The sequence below is a fragment of the Coregonus clupeaformis genome, chromosome 21, assembly GCF_020615455.1.
Source record: "Coregonus clupeaformis isolate EN_2021a chromosome 21, ASM2061545v1, whole genome shotgun sequence".
In the NCBI taxonomy this organism is placed as follows: domain Eukaryota; kingdom Metazoa; phylum Chordata; class Actinopteri; order Salmoniformes; family Salmonidae; genus Coregonus; species Coregonus clupeaformis.
In genome coordinates this window covers 31,968,009-31,989,167 of record NC_059212.1, presented here as the reverse complement: position 1 = coordinate 31,989,167, position 21,159 = coordinate 31,968,009, and the positions used below count along the sequence as shown (strand labels likewise).

The window sequence follows — 21,159 nt, the reverse complement described above, 5'->3', positions numbered from 1 at the left end:
GCCTAAATTTGTCGGGCCATGGACTCTACAAGGTGTTGAAAGCCTTCCACAGGGATGTTGGCCGATGTTGACTCCAATGCTTCTCATATTCTCATAAATATTTCAAAAACTAAAAGCATTGTTTTTGGGACAAATCATTTACTAAACCCTAAACCTCAACTAAATCTGGTAATGAATAATGTGGAAATTGAGCAAGTTGAGGAGACTAAATTGCTTGGAGTAAGCCTGGATTGTAAACCCGCCATGGTCAAAGCATATTGTTACAACAGTAGCTAGGATGGGGAGAAGTCTCTCTATAATAAAGCGCTGCTCTGCATTCTTAACAGCACTATCAACAAGGCAGGTCCTACAGGCCCTAGTTTGTCGCACCTGGACTACTGTTCAGTCATGTGGTCAGGTGCCACAAAGAGGGACTTAGGAAAATTGCAATTGGCTCAGAACAGGGAAGCCCGGCTGGCCCTTGGATGTACACAGAGAGCTAACATTAATAATATGCATGTCAATCTCTCCTGGCTCAAAGTGGAGGAGAGATTGACTTCATCACTATTTGTATTTGTGAGAGGTATTGACATGTTGAATGAACCGAGCTGTCTGTTTGAACTACTGGCAAACAGCTCGGACACCCATGCATACCTCACAAGACATGCCACCAGAGGTCTCTTCACAGTCCCCAAGTCAAGAACAGACTATGGGAGGCGCACAGTACTACATAGAGCCATGACTACATGGAACTCTATTCCACATCAAGTAACTCATGCCAGCAGTAAAATTAGATTTAAAAACAGACAAAACTACAAATCAAATCAAATGTTATTTGTCACATACACGTGTTTAGCAGATGTTATAGCAGGTGTAGTGAAATGCTTGTGCTTCTAGCGCCGACAGTGCAGTAATATCTAACAAGTAATATCTAACAATTTCACAACATATACCCAATACACACAAAACTAGTAAGGAATGGGATTTAAGAATATATACAGTGCTATGAAAAAGTATTTGCCCCCTTTCTAATTTTCTCTACTTTTGCATATTTGTGATACTTAATGTTATCAGATCTTCAACCAAAACCTAATATTAGATAAAGGGAACATAAGTGGACAAATAACACAACAATTACATATTTCTTTCATTTATTTCATAAACAAAGTTATGCAACACCCAATTCCCCTGTGTGAAAACGTAATTGCCCCCTTACACTCAATAACTGGTTGTGCCACCTTTAGCTGCAATGACTCCAACCAAATGCTTCCTGTAGTTGTTGATCAGTCTCTCATGTCGCTGTGGAGGAATTTTGGCCCACTCTTCCATGCAGAACTGCTTTAACTCAGTGACGTGTGGGTTTTCAAGCATGAACTGCTCGTTTCAAGTCCTGCCACAGCATCTCAATTGGACTTTGACTAGGCCATTCCAAAACTTCCAATTTGTTGCTTTTTAGGAATTTTCATGTAGACTTGATTGTGTGTTTTGGATCATTGTCTTGCTGTATGACCCAGCTGCGCTTCAGCTTCAGCTCACAGACGGATGGTCTGACATTCTCCTGTAGAATTCTCTGATACAGAGCAAAATTCATGGTTCCTTCTATTAAGGCAAGTCGTCCAGGTCCTGAGGCAGCAAAGCATCCCCAAACCATCACACCACCACCACCAGGCTTAACCTTTGGTATGATGTTCTTACTGTGGAATGCAGTTTGGTTTTCGCCAGGCATTACTGGAACCAGGCATTACTGGAACCAGGCATTACTGATAACATTCAGTATCACAAATATGCAAAAGTAGAGAAAATTAGAAAGGGGGCAAATACTTTTTCATAGCACTGTACATATATGGACAAGCAATGACAGAGCAGCATGGACTAAGATACAGTAGAATTTTATAGAATAGAATGCAGTATATACATATGAGATGAGTAGTGCAAGATATGTAAACATTATTAAAGTGACTAGTGTTCCATTTCTTAAAGTGGCCAGTGATTTCAATAGGCAGCAGCAGCCTCTAATGTGCTAGTGATGGCTATTTAACAGTCTGATGGCCTTGAGATAGAAGCTGTTTTTAATTCTCTCTGTCCCAGCTTTGATGCACCTGTACTGACCTCGCCTTCTGGATGATAGCGGGGGGAACAGGCAGTGACTCGGGTGGTTGATGTCCTTGATGATCTTTTTGGCCTTCCTGTGACATCGGGTGCTTTATGTGTCTTGGAGGGCGGGCAGTTTGCCCCTGGTAATGCGTTCGGCAGACCACACCACCCTCTGGAGAGCCCTGCGGTTGTGGGTGGTGCAGTTGCCGTACCAGACGGTGATACAGCCCGACAGGATGCTCTCAATTGTGCATCTGTAAAAGTTTGTGAGGGTTTTAGGTGCTAAGCCGAATTTCTTCAGCCTCCTGAGGTTGAAGAGGCGCTGTTGCGCCTTCCTCACCACACTGTCTGCGTGGGTGGACCATTTCAGTTTGTCGGTGATGTGTACGCCAAGGAACTTGAAGCTTTCCACCTTCTCCACTGCGGTCCCGTTGATGTGGATAGGGGGGTGTTCCCTCTGCTGTTTCCTGAAGTCCACGATCATCTCCTTTATTTTGTTGATGTTGAGTGAGAGGTTTAAGTGCCTTTGAACGGGGTATGGTAGTAGGTGCCAGGCGCACCGGTTTGTGTCAAGAACTGCTACTCTGCTGGGTTTTTCATGCTCAAAGGTTTCCCTTGTGTATCAAGAATGAACACCTTATGGAATAACGGGGACTGTGAAGCAACACAAACATAGACACATGCATATAAAACACACAATAACATATGCACTATACACACGTACACATGGATTTAGTGTTATAGATATGTGGTAGTAGAGTAGAGGCCTGAGGGCACACACTTAATATTTTGTGATATCTGATAATGTATTGTAATGTTTATAAAATGTTATAACTGCCTTAATTTTGCTGGACCCCAGGAAGAGTAGCTGCTGCCAAGGCAATGGGGATCCATAATCGTTGTGTCAAGTTGGCTGGATGTCCTTTGGGTGGTGGACCATTCTTGATACACAAGGGAAACCTTTGAGCATGAAAAACCCAGCAGAGTAGCAGTTCTTGACACAAACCGGTGCGCCTGGCACCTACTACCATACCTCATTCAAAGGCACTTAAATATTTTGTCTTGCCTATTCACCCTCTGAATGGCACACATACATAATCCATGTCTCAATTGTCTCAAGGATTAAAAATCCTTATTTAACCTGTCTCCTCCCCTTCATCTATAAATCACTGCTAGGCAAATCCCCGCCTTATCTTAGCTCATTGGTCACCATAGCAACACCCACCCGTAGTATGCGCTCCAGCAGGTATATCTCACTGGTCATCCCCAAAGCCAACACCTCCTTTGGCCGCCATTCCTTCCAGTTCTCTGCTGCCAATGACTGGAACGAACTGCAAAAATCTCTGAAGCTGGAGACTCATATCTCACTCACTATCTTTAAGCATCAGTTGTCAGAGCACCTTACCGATCACTGCACCTGTACACAGCCAATCTGTAATTAGCCCACCCAACTACCTCATCCCCATATTGTTATTTATTTTGCTCATTTGCACCCCAGTATCTCTATTTGCACATCATCTTCTGCACATCTATCATTCCAGTGTTAATACTAAATTGTAATTATTTTGCACTATGGCCTATTTATTGCCTTACCTCCATAACTTACTACATTTGCACACACTGTATATAGATTTTCTATTGTGTTATTGACTGTATGTATTGTTTATCCCATATGTAACTTTGTGTTGTTGTTTTTTTCGCACTGCTTTGCTTTATCTTGGCCAGGTCGCAGTTGTAAATGAGAACTTGTTCTCAACTGGCTTACCTGGTTAAATAAAGGTGAAATAAAAGAAATACTGAAGTGGATTTAACAAGTGACATAGCTTTCACCTGGATTCACCTGGTCAGTCTGTCATGGAAAGAGCAGGTGTTCCTAATGTTTTGTATACTCAGTGTAAGCACCCACCTAATTACTTGATTAGAAAAAATTATACAAATAATAATTTACATTGTGCCATATGCCAGTTTCCAACAAACAAGTTCTCATGCATGTATGAGGGACATTATTCATGGTTAATGTATACTGTATGCTCAGTGAGGGAGGGAAATGTAATGATGGCTGGATTTATGTCCTTCTGGTGCGACCTGTAGGACTGTTCTTCACAGAATTGGTTTTTCGTTGATAGCAATGCTGAGGTCATTTCTCTCACATCATATGTGCAGTAAAATAGGGAGCATGTAATGTATGTGTCGTGTGACATTGAGGCCTGACTATCATGTTCATAGCATAGTGAAGATAATAGCGATTAAGTAATGTATTATATTGTATTAACTTCATAATGCAGTGTAATTGGACAGATAAATCACATGTACACCCTCTCAGAAAGGATAGCTCGACTTACTGCACTATCCACACTACGATTTTCACAATTGCCTATATCATTCAAAATGTGTTGGCAGGTGTAATGCCTAAACACAGCACTGGTTATCATGTAAGCAGGTCATGACATGCTGTGTAGAAAACACACTGATGAGTGGCTCCCTTGATAACACAGCCACTGCCTCCTGTCACCCGTGTATGTACACACTGTTTTGGTAACACATCAAAACACACTCACTGCAGAGGAGATCTGGGTCACCCAAAATAATGTGACAACACAACACTGTACCTGGCCCTAGAGCTTGGTGACATGCCCATTGTCAAAACCATGAGTAGATGCAATAGAAATGTTCATAGTCCACATGCTTCTGCTTACTTGCTTATTCTAAGATACTATGTAGATTTAGGCCTATTTATAGATTTATGTTGAACATTTATTACACCATTATGCAGAGAATTGCCACCTGATAAAGGTGTAAATAGAAAATCATAAAACAGAAGCTGTCGGCCTAAAAAATTTGCAAAGTACAAAATGTTAAAAAATGCAAAAGAGGCATGGGCATATTCTAATGCAGCGTTTACCAAACTAGGGGCCGCCTGATTTGAAAATGGGGTCGTGAGAGAACTCTGAAATAAAATAAATACAATCGCGCTTGGTTCATAGAACCAGGGTTACGTCAGTAACCTTCGGTAACCGCTAGATGTAGTTGTAATAAACAGACCGGTTTCTGTTTTCCTACAAATGTGGCTCTATCTTTTGCACCGTTTAAAGTACAAAATATTATGACACCATCACTGAAAGTCACAGAAACATGCATGTCCCTCGACAATGCCCACAAGCCTCATCAGAACCAGGCACTAAAAGACTTGGGGGGAAAAGTACATAATCAATGACAGTGTTCTTTTCTACACAGAAGATCATACAAAATTATTGCCTGATGACCTCCTGAACTTCCCAATACCTTTCTGATGCATTTCAGTCACTTCAAACCATATTTCCTTCAGATTGAAATACTGATTTGTAATAGACCGTCTTAGGCCCAATAAAAAAAGTAAACATTGGCTGTTGATTACATCACTTTTTTCAAAGGGTGGGGCCAAAAAAGTTTGGGAACCCCTGTTCTAATGAATAACACATTGCACCTTGTCTGTTATATCAATGTAATAATGTGCTTCAATTTGAACTGTGATATGCCATCAGCACATACTCTGGAGAGACCTGAAAATAGCTGCAGAGCAACGCTCCCCATCCAACCTGACAGAGCTTGAGAGGATCAGCAGAGAAGAATGGGAGAAACTCCACAAATACAGGTGTGCCAAGCTTGTAGTGTCATACACAAGAAGACTTGAGGCTGTAATCGCTGCCAAAGGTGCTTCAACAAAGTACTGAGTAAAGGGTTTGAATACTTATGTAAATGTGATATTTCAGTTGTAACATTTTTATAAATTTGCAAATATATCTAAAAACGTGTTTTTGCTTGGTCATTATGGAGTATTGTGTGTAGATTGATGAGGAAAAAAATCAATTTAATCTATCTTAAAATAAGGCTGTAACGTAACAACATGTGGAAAAAGTAAAGGGGTCTGAATACTTTCTGAATGCATTATACACATATGCACTATATATCAGCATTCAGCATACATACAGGCATACAAAAACGTACATTATTAAAATCAACGCATCGCAAGGAGACATCACATCAAAACAAAACAATTTCAAGGACATCTAATAAGACTAATGCTCCAATTGGCATGGGTTTTTGTCAAATTTAAGTCAAGACGTCTTTCAGTCCCAGGGAGTCCTACAAGCGGTCAAAGGTGTTTCTTGTCAAATGACTACGAGACTAAAGACTAGATAAACAGACAGTACGTGGTGCGGAGGGCAAGATGTGGGTCACTGCCCTCTTTCCTGGAATCTCATTATGCTCATGCCAACCACTCTGGGGAGGGAACACCCCTGATCACCTTCTGACTGGCACAAACACTCCTCTCTGACGCTCCCCTGGGGGAAAGTTAGGCCTACTTTATACAGTATAGGAGCTGTAAACAATCAGCCCTGTACTGTAGAACTAACATGGTCGGCCCGCTCATTAGGCAGTATTAGGCGACCGCCTATGGCGGCTGATTGACGAAGGGAGCATTTTCTGAGCTAATCTGACCTCCAACAACACAAAACCTCACATAATTCTGCCCAAAAACAATTACAGTTTTTCTCAACCAGTGGCATATGGCATATGGCATATGGCATTTTTAGGTGAGCGCTGATGCCGCCCTTTGATAAGTAGTGCCCACTTTGTCAAAGGCAGGGGCGCAAAATATTCCCAGCGCGCCTCTCCAGGTTGCTGTTGGAGATGAATCTCTGCAGCGCTCCACCAACGTTCCGTCAAAACAAATTATCTAACATAAATCATGTAGCAAATATAGGAGGATATGGTAGAAAGAGTATGTGGCCTTTTCTGTAGCCTACAGGCTGGAGATGAAATGTATGACAATGTAATGAGACAGACACTTTTTACATCATGCAGGTTTCTCAGATCAAATAGCCTAACCTAAATGGCGCTCAATCGAATAAGAAATGCGCTGTCATGTTAACAAATAACATAAGTAAGGAACTTGTCTGTCGGCCTTGCATTAAAGAACATAATTGGTTAAAGAAAACTGTGATAAATAAAAAAGTCTACCAGTTTCATTTAAGGACCAAAGGATTGACAGCCGTCCCATATAGATTGCAAAATAGTTGGGAATAGATTTTTGATGTACCAATCCCATGGCATAGTGTTTATGAACTGATACGCAAAACGACACCGGATTCAAAACTTAGAATCTTTCAATTTAAATTATTATATACAATTCTTGCTACCAATATAATGTTATTTATATGGGGGATACAATCTTCCCAGCTCTGCAGATTTTGCTGCGAAGAGACAGAATCAAATTTGTTTTGGTACTGTCCATTTGTAGCTGGTTTTTGGACACAGGTCCAGGAATGGCTAAAGGATTGCAATATTTACCTGGAGCTAACCTTGCAGATAGCATTACTGGGTGATCTGAAAAGTCATATTCAATCGACCAATAATATAATAATACTTTTGGCAAAAAAAAATATTTTCAATTTACAATCTGTAGAAACAATGAGAATAGAAAGGTTCAGAACTTTTGTAAAACATCACAGTACAGTTGAAAAATATATGGCAAATAGAAATCCTACATGGATGGTGTTAAGAGATGGGGGGTGTTGAATGGAGTTGAAGGATGGGACTAATAACAACTAACAACAACTAATAACAAGATAACTAATAATGTAAGCATACTGTGTCCATAATAAGTACAGTGGGGAGAACAACTATTTGATACACTGCCGATTTTGCCGGTTTTCCTACTTACAAAGCATGTAGAGGTCTGTTTTTATCATAGGTACACTTCAACTGTGAGAGACGGAATCTAAAACAAAAATCCAGAAAATCACATTGTATGATTTTTAAGTAATTAATTAGCATTTTATTGCATGACATAAGTATTTGATCACCTACCAACCAGTAAGAATTCCGGCTCTCACAGACCCGTTAGTTTTTCTTTAAGAAGCCCTCCTGTTCTCCACTCATTACCTGTATTAACTGCACCTGTTTGAACTCGTTACCTGTATAAAAGACAACTGTCCACACACTCAATCAAACAGACTCCAACCTCTCCACAATGGCCAAGACCAGAGAGCTGTGTAAGGACATCAGGGATAAAATTGTAGACCTGCACAAGGCTGGGATGGGCTACAGGACAATAGGCAAGCAGCTTGGTGAGAAGGCAACAACTGTTGGCGCAATTATTAGAAAATTGAAGAAGTTCAAGATGACGGTCAATCACCCTCAGTCTGGGGCTCCATGCAAGATCTCACCTCGTGGGGCATCAATGATCATGAGAAAGGTGAGGGATCAGCCCAGAACTACACGGCAGGACCTGGTCAATGACCTGAAGAGAGCTGGGACCACAGTCTCAAAGAAAACCATTAGTAACACACTACGCCGTCATGGATTAAAATCCTGCAGTGCACGCAAGGTCCCCCTGCTCAAGCCAGCGCATGTCCAGGCCCGTCTGAAGTTTGCCAATGACCATCTGGATGATCCAGAGGAGGAATGGGAGAAGGTAATGTGGTCTGGTGAGACAAAAATATAGCTTTTTGGTCTAAACTCCACTCGCCGTGTTTGGAGGAAGAAGAAGGATGAGTATAACCCCAAGAACACCATCCCAACCGTGAAGCATGGAGGTGGAAACATCATTCTTTGGGGATGCTTTTCTGCAAAGGGGACAGGACGACTGCACCGTATTGAGGGGAGGATGCATGAGGCCATGTATCGCGAGATCTTGGCCAACAACCTCCTTCCCTCAGTAAGAGCATTGAAGATGGGTCGTGGCTGGGTCTTCCAGCATGACAACGACCCGAAACACACAGCCAGGGCAACTAAGGAGTGGCTCCGTAAGAAGCATCTCAAGGTCCTGGAGAGGCCTAGCCAGTCTCCAGACCTGAACCCAATAGAAAATCTTTGGAGGGAGCTGAAAGTCCGTATTGCCCAGCGACAGCCCCGAAACCTGAAGGATCTGGAGAAGGTCTGTATATATATATTTATTTCTGTTGTATTTTTGACTTTGTTTTGTTTTACCCCATATGTAACTCTGTGTTGTTGTTTTTATCGCACTGCTTTGCTTTATCTTGGCCAGGTCGCAGTTGTAAATGAGAACTTGTTCTCAACTGGCTTACCTGGTTAAATAAAGGTGAAATAAAAAAAATACAAATAAAAAGGAGTGGGTCAAAATCCCTGCTACAGTGTTTTTTTTTTTTTTACAAATCCTAAAAACAGGACAGGTCAAAGTAAAATGGACAATATGGAATGGACAATCACAACTGTTGTCGAGGAGTTTCACCTCATTGTCATCTGTAAATGTTTGACAAGCTGATCATAGTGAAAAATAAAATACTTCTACATTTCCCGCTGTGTAAACACATTGCAAATAGGCTCGCGATAACACCTGATAAAGTTGGGTAGCTGATATTCAAAGCTTAAATACCCAAATTGTCGCAGGAACCAGGACTAATAAATTCAATGCAATGGCCTGTTTTACAAACGGTGGGCCTACCACATGGATGGGCATTCACAAAATTCCATTGTGGTCCGACATGGTAGGCTACACCCCAGTAACCATGAGCCGACGTCTTTACAAATGGTAGGCTTACCATATAGATAGGCATTCATAAAATTCAATTTCAGGCAACACTGTAGGCTACACCTCAGTAAGCACGGACCGACACTGACACCTTTTGTACGTCTTTTTTTTTGGTGCAGTTCCGTTTTGGTTCCAAATCTGAACCAATTATAGACGTCTATGTTTGGCTCAGATTTTGTCTGGTCTGGACCAGCCTTGATTTGGCCCAAACATAGACGTCTATAAATTACTTATTTTCAACTTTTATTCAGAACCAAAAATGAGGCTGATTTCAACATCTGGAAAATACATTTTTTTTTTATGTCCGGAAAATATGCCTTTTCAACGTTCTGGAAAATATGTATTTTAAACATACAGAAAATATATTTTCACCTTTCATTCAAAATCTAAATTGAACCTAACTTCAACTTCTGGTAAATACATATTTTAGATGTATTTTCAACGTCAATTTGCTTACTGGGACGATTCTAGTTTTGCGGGGGGCGGCCTTTCTTGGTCTCGCCTATGGCGGCAGAACGGCAAGGACCGGCCCTGAGAACAAAATACATTTAATGAATTGCCTGGCACTATTTCTAGGAAGGAAAAGTGTGTGAATAATTGGGCTTGAGGTATTACTAGCAGTTAGGGATGGACAGATATGGGAATTCTAAGCTGATATTGATAACCAATATTGTCTTCTTGGCCATGATGGCCAATACACTGATTCAGGAAAATAGTAAACAAATAATTATCTTTCACCTGCACCCTTACAGAATAACATAGAGTGGGGGAAAAAAAGGTGGTGCAATTTAAGGGGAAAAACTAGTGATAATGCATGTTGTGTAACATCACAAACAGAGATGTTCTCACAGCTGGAGGACTGGAGATGATTCCAGATATCAGAATTCACACTCACACCCAATTACCATCAACACTGTGTAACACTGAGCACACACACAGTTCAGCCTGCTGACTCTTATCAGAAGCACTGCATGTTTCACATTTCTACAAATGGAAAACGGATTGACACTCTTGTCAAGGAAGGTCTGTGATGCTTCTACTAAGAAATCTGGATAAATTATTCAGGCTACATGCCAAATATTCATATCAAATATTTGACTAGTGAACTAAGCTATTTATACATCATTCAAGCTCTAATATTGTACTACAATGTTCCCATGATGTTCTCCCATCAATGTTCTCCCACCAAGGTTCTCATAATAATACAGTACTGTACAGTACTGCTGGATTTGACTCAAGGGACAACATTAGATTCATCTACAATGACAGAGGAGCTGACAGCAGGATTCCACAGAACTCTGTGCAAGCGGGTATCACATTACCACTGTGCTTCCTTTCATGTGATAGGCCTACACTCTGAACAGCACTGGTTATGACATGTTTATCATACAGTATATGACATTGTAAGCATTTCTTTCATATTTTTGTTGAGATTGCCATCTTCACAGGATGTAGCCAAGCCTAGTTTATTTAAATACATACACAGGTCTCTTTGGCCATGCTCCAGAGCTGCTAAGCTCTAAAGTCTCCACCATCAAATATAGGCTTGCCTTGCTCTCTGCTTCTTCAGATCCAGCTGCTTATTTGGCCATAGAACCCCCCCAAAATTAAGTACTTGGGTAGAAAGGTTTCATTGGGACAGCCTGGGATTCAGGGTAGGTTTTGGGCCGTCTCAGATAATAATTATCTGTTTTTGCCTTAATAACTGGCTGGAAAATTATGGGCCGTATTGTTATAATGAGCAAAAACGGTTTCGTTACAAACCAGTTCACATCAAGAACTATCATTATATATATATATATTGTGCCATGCCACCATTAATCATTTGGGGGACAAAGTGCTTTGCAATACAATGCAATTGCTGATTACTCCTATCTGTATTGATCCATAGTACCCTTATTTTAAAGTGTACCTCTCGCTTTCGGACTATTAATTAATCAATGTATGCAAGGACAAATCCTTTGAGATTTTGAATGAAACTCACAATTTACAGCTCTGAATAGCCAGTTATTTTTTTTCCGATGCATAGAGCGAAACAATCTTTTCTAACTGCACCTTTGTTGCTCAGGTCTGGCTGTTGCCATGACAACAAATCTCAACATTGAATGTTGTTTCAACATTTCAATTGCAGCCATCCTAGGAACAAAGCACTGGCTTATTCTATTTAATTCATTTAAACTTCCAACATGCAAGGTCATTTGCTCCAGTATTCTTTGATGAATGAGAGACAGAGTGGCAAATCCAGTGATGCTTCAGATAAATCAAACAAAGAACCAGATTCTGTGAAGATATGTGGCTATCCAGTTGTGTAAGAAACAAGTGGCAAGTCCATTAAGTGAATGGCAGTGCTAAGTAAGTAGTTACCCCCAGGGTCGGCTTAATGCAGGGGCTTACCGGGGCTAAAGCCCCTGGGTCCAGGCTTGTGGGTAGCCCAAAAGGCAGCAAGAAATTAGTTTAAAAAAACAAAATTAAGGAAATATATACTGTATATATTATATATGCAGTATATATTGTACAGTTGAAGTCGGAAGTTTACATACACCTTAGCCAAATACATTTAAACTCAGTTTTTCACAATTCCTGACATTTAATCCTAGTATAAATTCCCTGTCTTAGGTCAGTTAGGATCAGCACTTTATTTTAATAATGTGAAATGTCAGAATAATAGTAGAGAGAATGATTTATTTCAGTTTTTATTTCTTTCATCACATTCCCAGTGGGTCAGAAGTTTACATACACTCAATTAGTATTTGGTAGCATTGCCTTTAAATTGTTTAACTTTGGTCAAACGGGTAGCCTTCCACAAGATTCCCACAATAAGTTGGGTGTTGGGTGAATTTTGGCCCATTCCTCCTGACAGAGCTGGTGTAACTGAGTCAGGTTTGTAGGCCTCCTTGCTCGCACACGCTTTTTCAGTTCTGCCCACAAATGTTCTATAGGATTGAGGTCAGGGCTGTGTGATGGCCACTCCAATACCTTGACTTTGTTGTCCTTAAGCCATTCTGCCACAACTTTGGAAGTATGCTTGGGGTCATTGTCCATTTGGAAGACCCATTTGCGACCATGCTTTAACTTCCTGACTGATGTCTTGAGATGTTGCTTCAATATATCCACATAATTTTCCTTCCTCATGATGCCATCTATTTTGTGAAGTGCACCAGTCCCTCCTGCAGCAAAGCACCCCCTCAGCATGATGCTGCCACCCCGTGCTTCACGGTTGAGATGGTGTTCTTCGGCTTGCAAGGCTACCCCTTTTTCCTCCAAACATAACGATGGTCATTATGGCCAAACAGTTGTATTTTTGTTTCATCAGACCAGAGGACATTTCTCCAAAAAGTAAGATCTTTGTCCCCATGTGCAGTTGCAAACTGTAGTCTGGTTTTATTATGGTGGTTTTGGAGCAGTGGCTTCTTCCTTGCTGAGCGGCCTTTCAGGTTATGTCGATATAGGACTAGTTTTACTGTGGATATAGATACTTTTGTACCTGTTTCCTCCAGCATCTTCACAAGGTCCTTTGCTGTTGTTCTGGGATTGATTTGCACTTTTGGCACCAAAGTACGTTAATCTCTAGGAGACAGAACACGTCTCCTTCCTGAGCAGTATGACGGCTGCGTGGTCCCATGGTGTTTATACTTGCGTACTATTGTTTGTACAGATGAACGTGGTACCTTCAGGCGTTTGGAAATTGCTCCCAAGGATGAACCAGACTTGTGGAGGTCTACAATTTCTTTTCTGAGGTCTTGGCTGATTTCTTTTGATTTCCCCATGATGTCAAGTAAAGAGGCACTGAGTGAATGACTCCAACCTAAATGTATGTAAACTTCTGACTTCAACTGTATGTAGTACATATTTTATATGTTTTTTCACTGCAACCGCCAACCACAGGAAAATTCAGGAGCCCGCTCTCAATGAGTGTAGACGGCCTGCTCTGCCTGCTGCCGCTCTGCTAATCATCAGATGGGGGGAGGAGAGGAGGTAGGGGGCCCACGTGGGTAACTGGGGCAGCCCTGCCTTGATTGGGTAACTGATTAATAAAATATAAAAACTGCATAGTAAATAAATGTGACTGGTCATTTGTGTGAGTCAGGGGCTGGGTCCAAGCCCTTAGGGGGACAGAGAGGCAAAACTTTTTTTCAACTAAAAAATTATGTTATTTTTGTTATAAAAAAAAATAAAAATCCAACCACAGAAGCCCGCTCTCAACGTTGAAAATACACCAGAGAGCATAATTTAGCCACAGAGGTTCAATAGCTCATAAAAAATAACTGTGGATTAAGTTTTATTACAAGCACATACAGGTATCTGCCAAAATTAAGGAAAAACCAACATAAAGTGTCTTAAAAGGGTGTTGCTCCACCACGAGCTGCCAGAACAGCTTCAACGTGCCTTGGCATAGATTCTACAAGTGGACTTAAACCTATGAAAAAAAAAAAGACAAGGCTTGGGGCCTATGATTTCTTAAATCGGGCCCTGGTCACCCCTCACCTGCTTTGAACACCCTGAGGGGACTCTCAGGCTATGGACCACATTCATTGGTATGTACAAAGGCCACTGCCTCAAAAGCTCCAGACAACAGTATCCGTCCAGCAAGGTTCTCCATCAAATGTTATCCTAAGGGGAAGCCATGCATTGTGAATGATAAAAGAGATTTGAAATTGGGACCATTGCCATCAGATTGAATAGGTTAATGAGTACTCATTTAAACAACTTGTTGGTGTTGCCCTGCAAAAAATAAAATACTTACATATGAGGAGCTAAAATGATTTGAGAGCCAATGTGAGAGTAAGTTCCAGAATCATCAATAGTGTTGCTGTGTTGCCAGCCTACAGATAGCCTACAGGGCTCTACGCTGACCTTTTTTACAGGGAGCCCGTGTGCGTCTAAGATGGAAAATGTAGGTGCACACAAATACATTTTGGAGCACAATTAAAAATATTTGAGGTAATAATAAGCCGTTTTCTTCGTAGTAATGGTGCAAGCATGGCGGTCATGAATTTGCTCTCAGTGTATTCTCCATGGCACTCAGGTGCTGCGGTAATGATCATTGCAAAAATGATGATATGGGTGATTTTTTTCATCTAGGCGCACTGGTGCTCCTAAAAATATTTAGCTGCATATGCGAGTAAAATGGTAGCACTGTAGAGCCCTGGCATATTGCTAGGGTGCACAAACTAAAATCAAGTAGTGCTCAACATATTATTCCTGATTAGTTTGTGAACAGGTGGGATCTAATTAGAGCAAAGTAGCCTAAATGTGTAAAACACATTTCCATCATGGTTATTGTTGGTTCCATTCATTTATCCTGAAAGGTTAACCCTGTCACTGACTGACTGTGAAGTGAGGTCAGTGAAACCACTTCGGAACTTGTCTTGTACAACGTGAGACTTCAGTGAAGAGAATTAATCTATGATCAGTTTGGCCCTCCAAACCCTATCACATCAATGTACACAATTACACAGAAGCATTTCTAAAATGGGTAAATGTTACATGGACAACTAAGATGAGGATAAATTGCAATAATGTGACAACAAGTTTCTGATCAAGAGATAATTATATATATTTGTGTAGCCTATAACTTCAGCATATTCAACAAACGATGTTACATCTACATGGTTACATATACATACACATACAGTACCAGTCAAAAGTTAGGACACACCTAATCATTCAAGTTTTTCTTTATTTTTACAATTTTCAACATTGTTGAATAATAGTGAAGACATCAAAACTATAAAATAACACATATGGAATCATGTAGTAACCAAAAAAGTGTTAAACAAATAAAAATAAAAATAAATGCTTCACAGAGTTCAAGTAACAGACACATCAACTGTTCAGATGAGACAGCGTGAATCAGGTCTTTATGGTCGAATTGCTGCAAAGAAACCACTGCTAAAGAGACTTGCTTGGGCCAAGAAACACGAGCAATGGACATTAGACCGGTGGAAATCTGCCCTTTGGTCTGATGAGTCCAAATTTGAGATTTTTGGTTCCAACACCGTGTCTTTGTGAGATACAAAGTAGGTGAACGGATGATCTCCGCATGTGTGGTTCCCACCATGAAGCATGGAGGAGGAGGTGTGATGGTGTTTTACTGGTGACACCGTCAGTGATTTATTTAGAATTCAAGGCACACTTAACCAGCATGGCTACCACAGCATTCTGCAACGATACACCACACCATCTGGTTTGCGCTTAGTGGGACTGTCATGTTTTTCAACAGGACATCGACCCAAAACACACCTCCAGGCTGTGTAAGGGCTATTTGACCAAGAAGGAGAGTGATGGAGTGCTGCATCAGATAACCTGCCCTCCACAATCACCCGACCTGATGATTGGTTTGGGATGAGTTGGACCGCAGAGTGAAGGAAAAGCAGCCAACAAGTGCTAAGCATATGTGCGAACTCCTTCAAGACTGTTGGAAAAGCATTCCAGGTGACTACCTCATGAAGCTGGTTGAGAGAATGCCAAGAATGTGAAAAGCTGTCATCAAGGCAAAGGGTGGCTACTTTGAAGAATCTAAAATCTAAAATATATTTTGATTTGTTTAACACTTTTTTGATTACTACATGATTCCATATGTGTTATTTCATAGTTTTGATGTCTTCACTATTATCCAACAATGTAGAAAATAGTAAAAATACAGAAAAACCCTTGAACGAGTAGGTGTGTCCAAACTTTTGACTGGTACTGTATAGATATACCATAACAACTCCTTCTTCATGCTTTACGGTGGGAACTACACATGCGGAGATCATCCGTTCAGCCACACCACGTCTCACAAAGACACGGCGGTTGGAACCAAAAATCTCCAATTTGGACTCCAGACCAAAGGACAAATTTCCACCGGTCGAATGTCCATTGCTCATGTTTCTTGGCCCAAGCAAGTCTCTTCTTTTTATTGGTGTCCTTTAGTAGTGGTTTCTTTGCAGCAATTCGACCATGATGTTGAGATGTGTCTGTTACTTGAACTCTGTGAAGCATTTATTTGGCCTGCAATTTCTCAGGCTGGTAACTCTAATGAACTTATCCTCTGCAGCAGAGGTAACTCTGGGTCTTCCATTCCTGTGGCGGTCCTCATGAGATCTAGTTTCATCATAGCAATAGATGGTTTTTGCAACTACACTTGAAGAAACTTTCAAAGTTCTTGAAATGTTCCAGATTGACTGACCTTCATTACATTTACATTTACATTTTAGTCATTTAGCAGACGCTCTTATCCAAAGCGACTTACAGGAGCAATTAGGGTTAAGTGCCTTGCTTAAGGGCACATCGACAGATTTTTCACCTAGTAGGTTCATGTCAGTGTCGTTTATCTTTGCTTATTTGAGCTGTTCTTGCCGTAACATGGACTTGGTCTTTTACCAAATAGGGCTACCTTCTGTCTACCCCCCGTACCTTGTCACAACAAAACTGATTGGCTCAAATGCATTAAGAAGGAAAGAAATTCCACAAATTAGCTTTTAAGAAGGCACACCTGTTAATTGAAATGCATTCCAGGTGATTACCTCATGAAGCTGGTTGGGAGAATGCCAAGAGTGTGCAAAGCTGTCATCAAGGCAAAGGGTGGCTATTTGAAGAATCTCAAATATAAAATATATTTTGATTTGTTTAACACTTTTTTGGTTACTACATGATTCCATTTGTGTTATTTCATAGTTTTTGATGAAACCCTGGAATGAGTAGGTGTGTCCAAATTTTTGACTGGTACTGTGTGTGTGGTGTATATATATCTATATATATATATATATATATATATATATATATATATACACATATATATACACACACACACACACACACACACACACACACACACACATACATACACACACACACACACACACACACACATACACACTAAGCAAAAAAATAAACGTCCTCTCACTGTCAGCTGCGTTTATTTTCAGCAAACTTAACATGTGTAAATATTTGTATGAACATAACAAGATTCAACAACAGACATAAACTGAACAAGTTCCACAGACATGTGACTAACAGAAATTGAATAATGTGTCCCTGAACAAAGGGGGGGGGGGTCAAAATCAAAAGTAACAGTCAGTATCTGGTGAGGCCACCAGCTGCATTAAGTACTGCAGTGCATCTCCTCCTCATGGACTGCACCAGATTTACCAGTTCTTGCTTTGAGATGTTACCCCACTCTTCCACCAAGGCACCTGCAAGTTCCCGGACATTTCTGGGGGGAATGGCCCTAGCCCTCACCCTCCGATCCAACAGGTCCCAGATGTGCTCAATGGGATTGAGATTTGGGCTCTTCACTGGCCATGGCAGGACACTGACATTCCTGTCTTGCAGGAAATCATGCACAGAATGAGCAGTATGGCTGGTGGCATTGTCATGCTGGAGGGTCATGTCAGGGAGGAGGATGTCTTCCCTGAAACGCACAGCGTTGAGATTGCCTGCAATGACAACAAGCTCAGTCCGATGATGCTGTGACACACCGCCCAAGACCATGACGGACCCTCCACCTCCAAATCGATCCCGCTCCAGAGTACAGGCCTCGGTGTAACGCTCATTCCTTCGACGATAAACATGAATCCGACCATCACCCCTGGTGAGACAAAACCGCGACTCGTCAGTGAAGAGCACTTTTTGCCAGTCCTGTCTGGTCCAGCGACGGTGGGTTTGTGCCCATAGGCTACGTTGTTGCTGGTGATGTCTGGTGAGGACCTGCCTTACAACAGGCCTACAAACCCTCAGTCCAGCCTCTCTCAGCCTATTGCCGACAGTCTGAGCACTGATGGAGGGATTGTGCTTCCTTGCTCGAGCAAGCACAGATTGTGCTTCCTTGCTCCATCCTGTACCAGTCCCGCAGGTGTGATGTTCCCGCTCAGCAAGGAAGAAGCCACTGCTCCAAAACCGCCATAAAAAAGCCAGACTACGGTTTGCAACTGCACATGGGGACAAAGATCGTACTTTTTGGAGAAATGTCCTCTGGTCTGATGAAACAAAAATAGAACTGTTTGGCCACAATGACCATTGTTATGTTTGGAGGAAAAAGGGGGGCTTGCAAGCCAAAGAACACCATCCCAACCGTGAAGCACAGGGGTGGCAGCATCATGCTGTGGGGGTGCTTTGCTGCAGGAGGGACTGGTGCACTTCACAAAATAGATGGTATCATGAGGAAGGAAAATTATGTGGATATATTGAAGCAACATCTCAAGACATCCGTCAGGAAGTTAAAACTTGGTCGCAAATGGGTCTTCCAAATGGACAATGACCCCAAGCATACTTCCAAAGTTGTGGCAAAATGGCTTAAGGACAACAAAGTCAAGGTATTGGAGTGGCCGTCACAAAGCCCTGACCTCAACCCTATAGAACATTTGTAGGCAGAACTGAAAAAGCGTGTGCGAGCAAGGAGGCCTACAAACCTGACTCAGTTACACCAGCTCTGTCAGGAGGAATGGGCCAAAATTCACCCAACTTATTGTGGGAAGATTGTGGAAGGCTACCCGAAACGCTTGACCCAAGTTAAACAATTTAAAGGCAATGCTACCAAATACTAATTGAGTGTATGTAAACTTCTGACCCACTGGGAATGTGATGAAAGCTGAAATAAATCATTCTCTACTATTATTCTGACATTTCACATTCTTAAAATAAAGTGGTGATCCTAACTGACCTAAGAAATGGCATTTTTACTAGGATTAAATGTCAGGAATTGTGAAAAACTGAGTTTAAATGTATTTGGCTAAGGTGTATGTAAACTTCCGACTTCAACTGTACATACATACACACACACACACTTAAATGAAAATGGCTGTATAGAAATAGGTCTCCATTTCGTGAGTTTATTTGCAATCGCCTATCTACACAATTATAATTTCAGCTACATGTCAACATCTTATAACTACACTGAACAAAAATATAAACACAACATGCAACAATTTCAAAGACTTTACAGTTCATATAAGGAAATCAGTCAATTGAAATGAATTCTTTAGGCCCTAATCTATGGATTTCACATTACTGGGAATACAGATATGCATCTGTTGGTCACAGATATCTTAAAAACAATGGGCCTCAAGATCTAATCACGGTATTTTTATGCATTCAAATTGCCAATCGATAAAATGCGATTGTGTTCGTTGTCCGTAGCTTATCCCTGCCCATACCATTACCCCACCGCCACCATGGGGCACTCTGTTCACAACGTTGACATCAGTAAACCGCTCACCCACACATTCTGAGGTTGTAAGGCCGTTTGGAAGTACTGCCAAATTCTCTAAAACAACGTTGGAGGCGGTTTATGGTAGAGAAATGAACATTCAATTATCTGGCAACAGCTCTGGTGGACATTCCTACAGTCAGCATGTCAATTGCATGCTCCCTCTAAACTTGAGACATCTGTGACATTCTATTGCGTGACAAAACTTGTGAGAGGCCTTTGTCACCAGCACAAGGTGCACCTGTGGAATGATCATGCTGTTTAATCAGCTTCTTGATATGCCACACCTGTCAAGTGGATGGATTATCTTGGCAAAGGAGAAATGCTCACTAACAGGGATGTAAACAAATTCGTGCACAAAATGTGAGAAATAAGCTTTTTGTGCGTATGGAACATCTCTGGGATATTTTATTTCAGCTCATGAAACATTGGACCAACACTTTACATGTTGCGTTTATATTTTTGTTCAGTGTAGATACCAGTGGACAGCGCAAGAGCAGCACTGCATGCTGCCCGGATGGATCTTTCCATCGCTGCTTCCAAGGACCTTTCTGCTTCTTGAAATAATGTTATCGAACGTGTGGGTCACTTGAAAAAAGGGACATTACAAATGCATATAGAATCGCGGGTCTAGGATGCTTCAGCAAAATGTGCATGACAACAAAGCAAATTGTATAATAAAACATAAATAACCACAAATATCTAAAATGCAGATGTATGGGATAATAAATTAGAATCAAAATGGCAGGCTAAATTAAAAAATACAAGGTACACAAAAGAACGAAATGTGATTAACAAATTCAATAGAATATATTCTTACCTTGAGGTGCCAAGCAATCCTCCGCTCTTCTATGAATGCATTTTCTCTTTGTTGCACCAAGTTTTATATGGAATCTGTAAATGGCATTTAAAAAAACTAAAATAACTAAAAGCCCTCACAAAAACTGCACGTAATAAAGCATGGAGCGCGTTTTATTTCTGATGATAAAATCGGTCATTTCATTTTTCGTGCAGACACTGATAATAACGTTTTGCCATGTAACAGACATGGCAGATCTGAATGCCTCATTTTTTTAGATCATTTAAGGAGGACAATATGCCAAATATAGGGCAGTAAATCTTCTATCTTCATAATTCTGTCAATCCGTTAGGTTTGCTGTGGATATGAAGCAAAAAGGAGGCTGTAGCAGGTTCATCTTGCTCTCTTCAGTACGGAGCCTCAGTTGGTCCAAACTCCCGGGTATTCTCCCACCAGAGGGAGTTTACACTAGGTCCCATCATCATTGCACATATCTTGCAGTCTGCAGCTAAAAAGACATGACTACAGTAAATGTAATATCGTTACTTTTATGGGGTACAATTT

At 41.1% G+C, this 21,159-nt stretch overlaps 1 protein-coding gene across 1 annotated transcript in view; it reads right to left on the bottom strand.

The window, feature by feature from the left end:
- The window catches only part of LOC123481578 (beta-1,4-galactosyltransferase 2-like), a 29,964-nt gene extending 8,859 nt beyond the window's left edge, over positions 1-21,105 (bottom strand). The window contains exon 1 of the mRNA XM_045206087.1: positions 20,617-21,105. The gene's annotated coding sequence lies outside the window, so the exon portion shown is untranslated. The remainder of the gene's footprint in view (positions 1-20,616) is intronic.
- Positions 21,106-21,159: the final 54 nt, after the last annotated feature.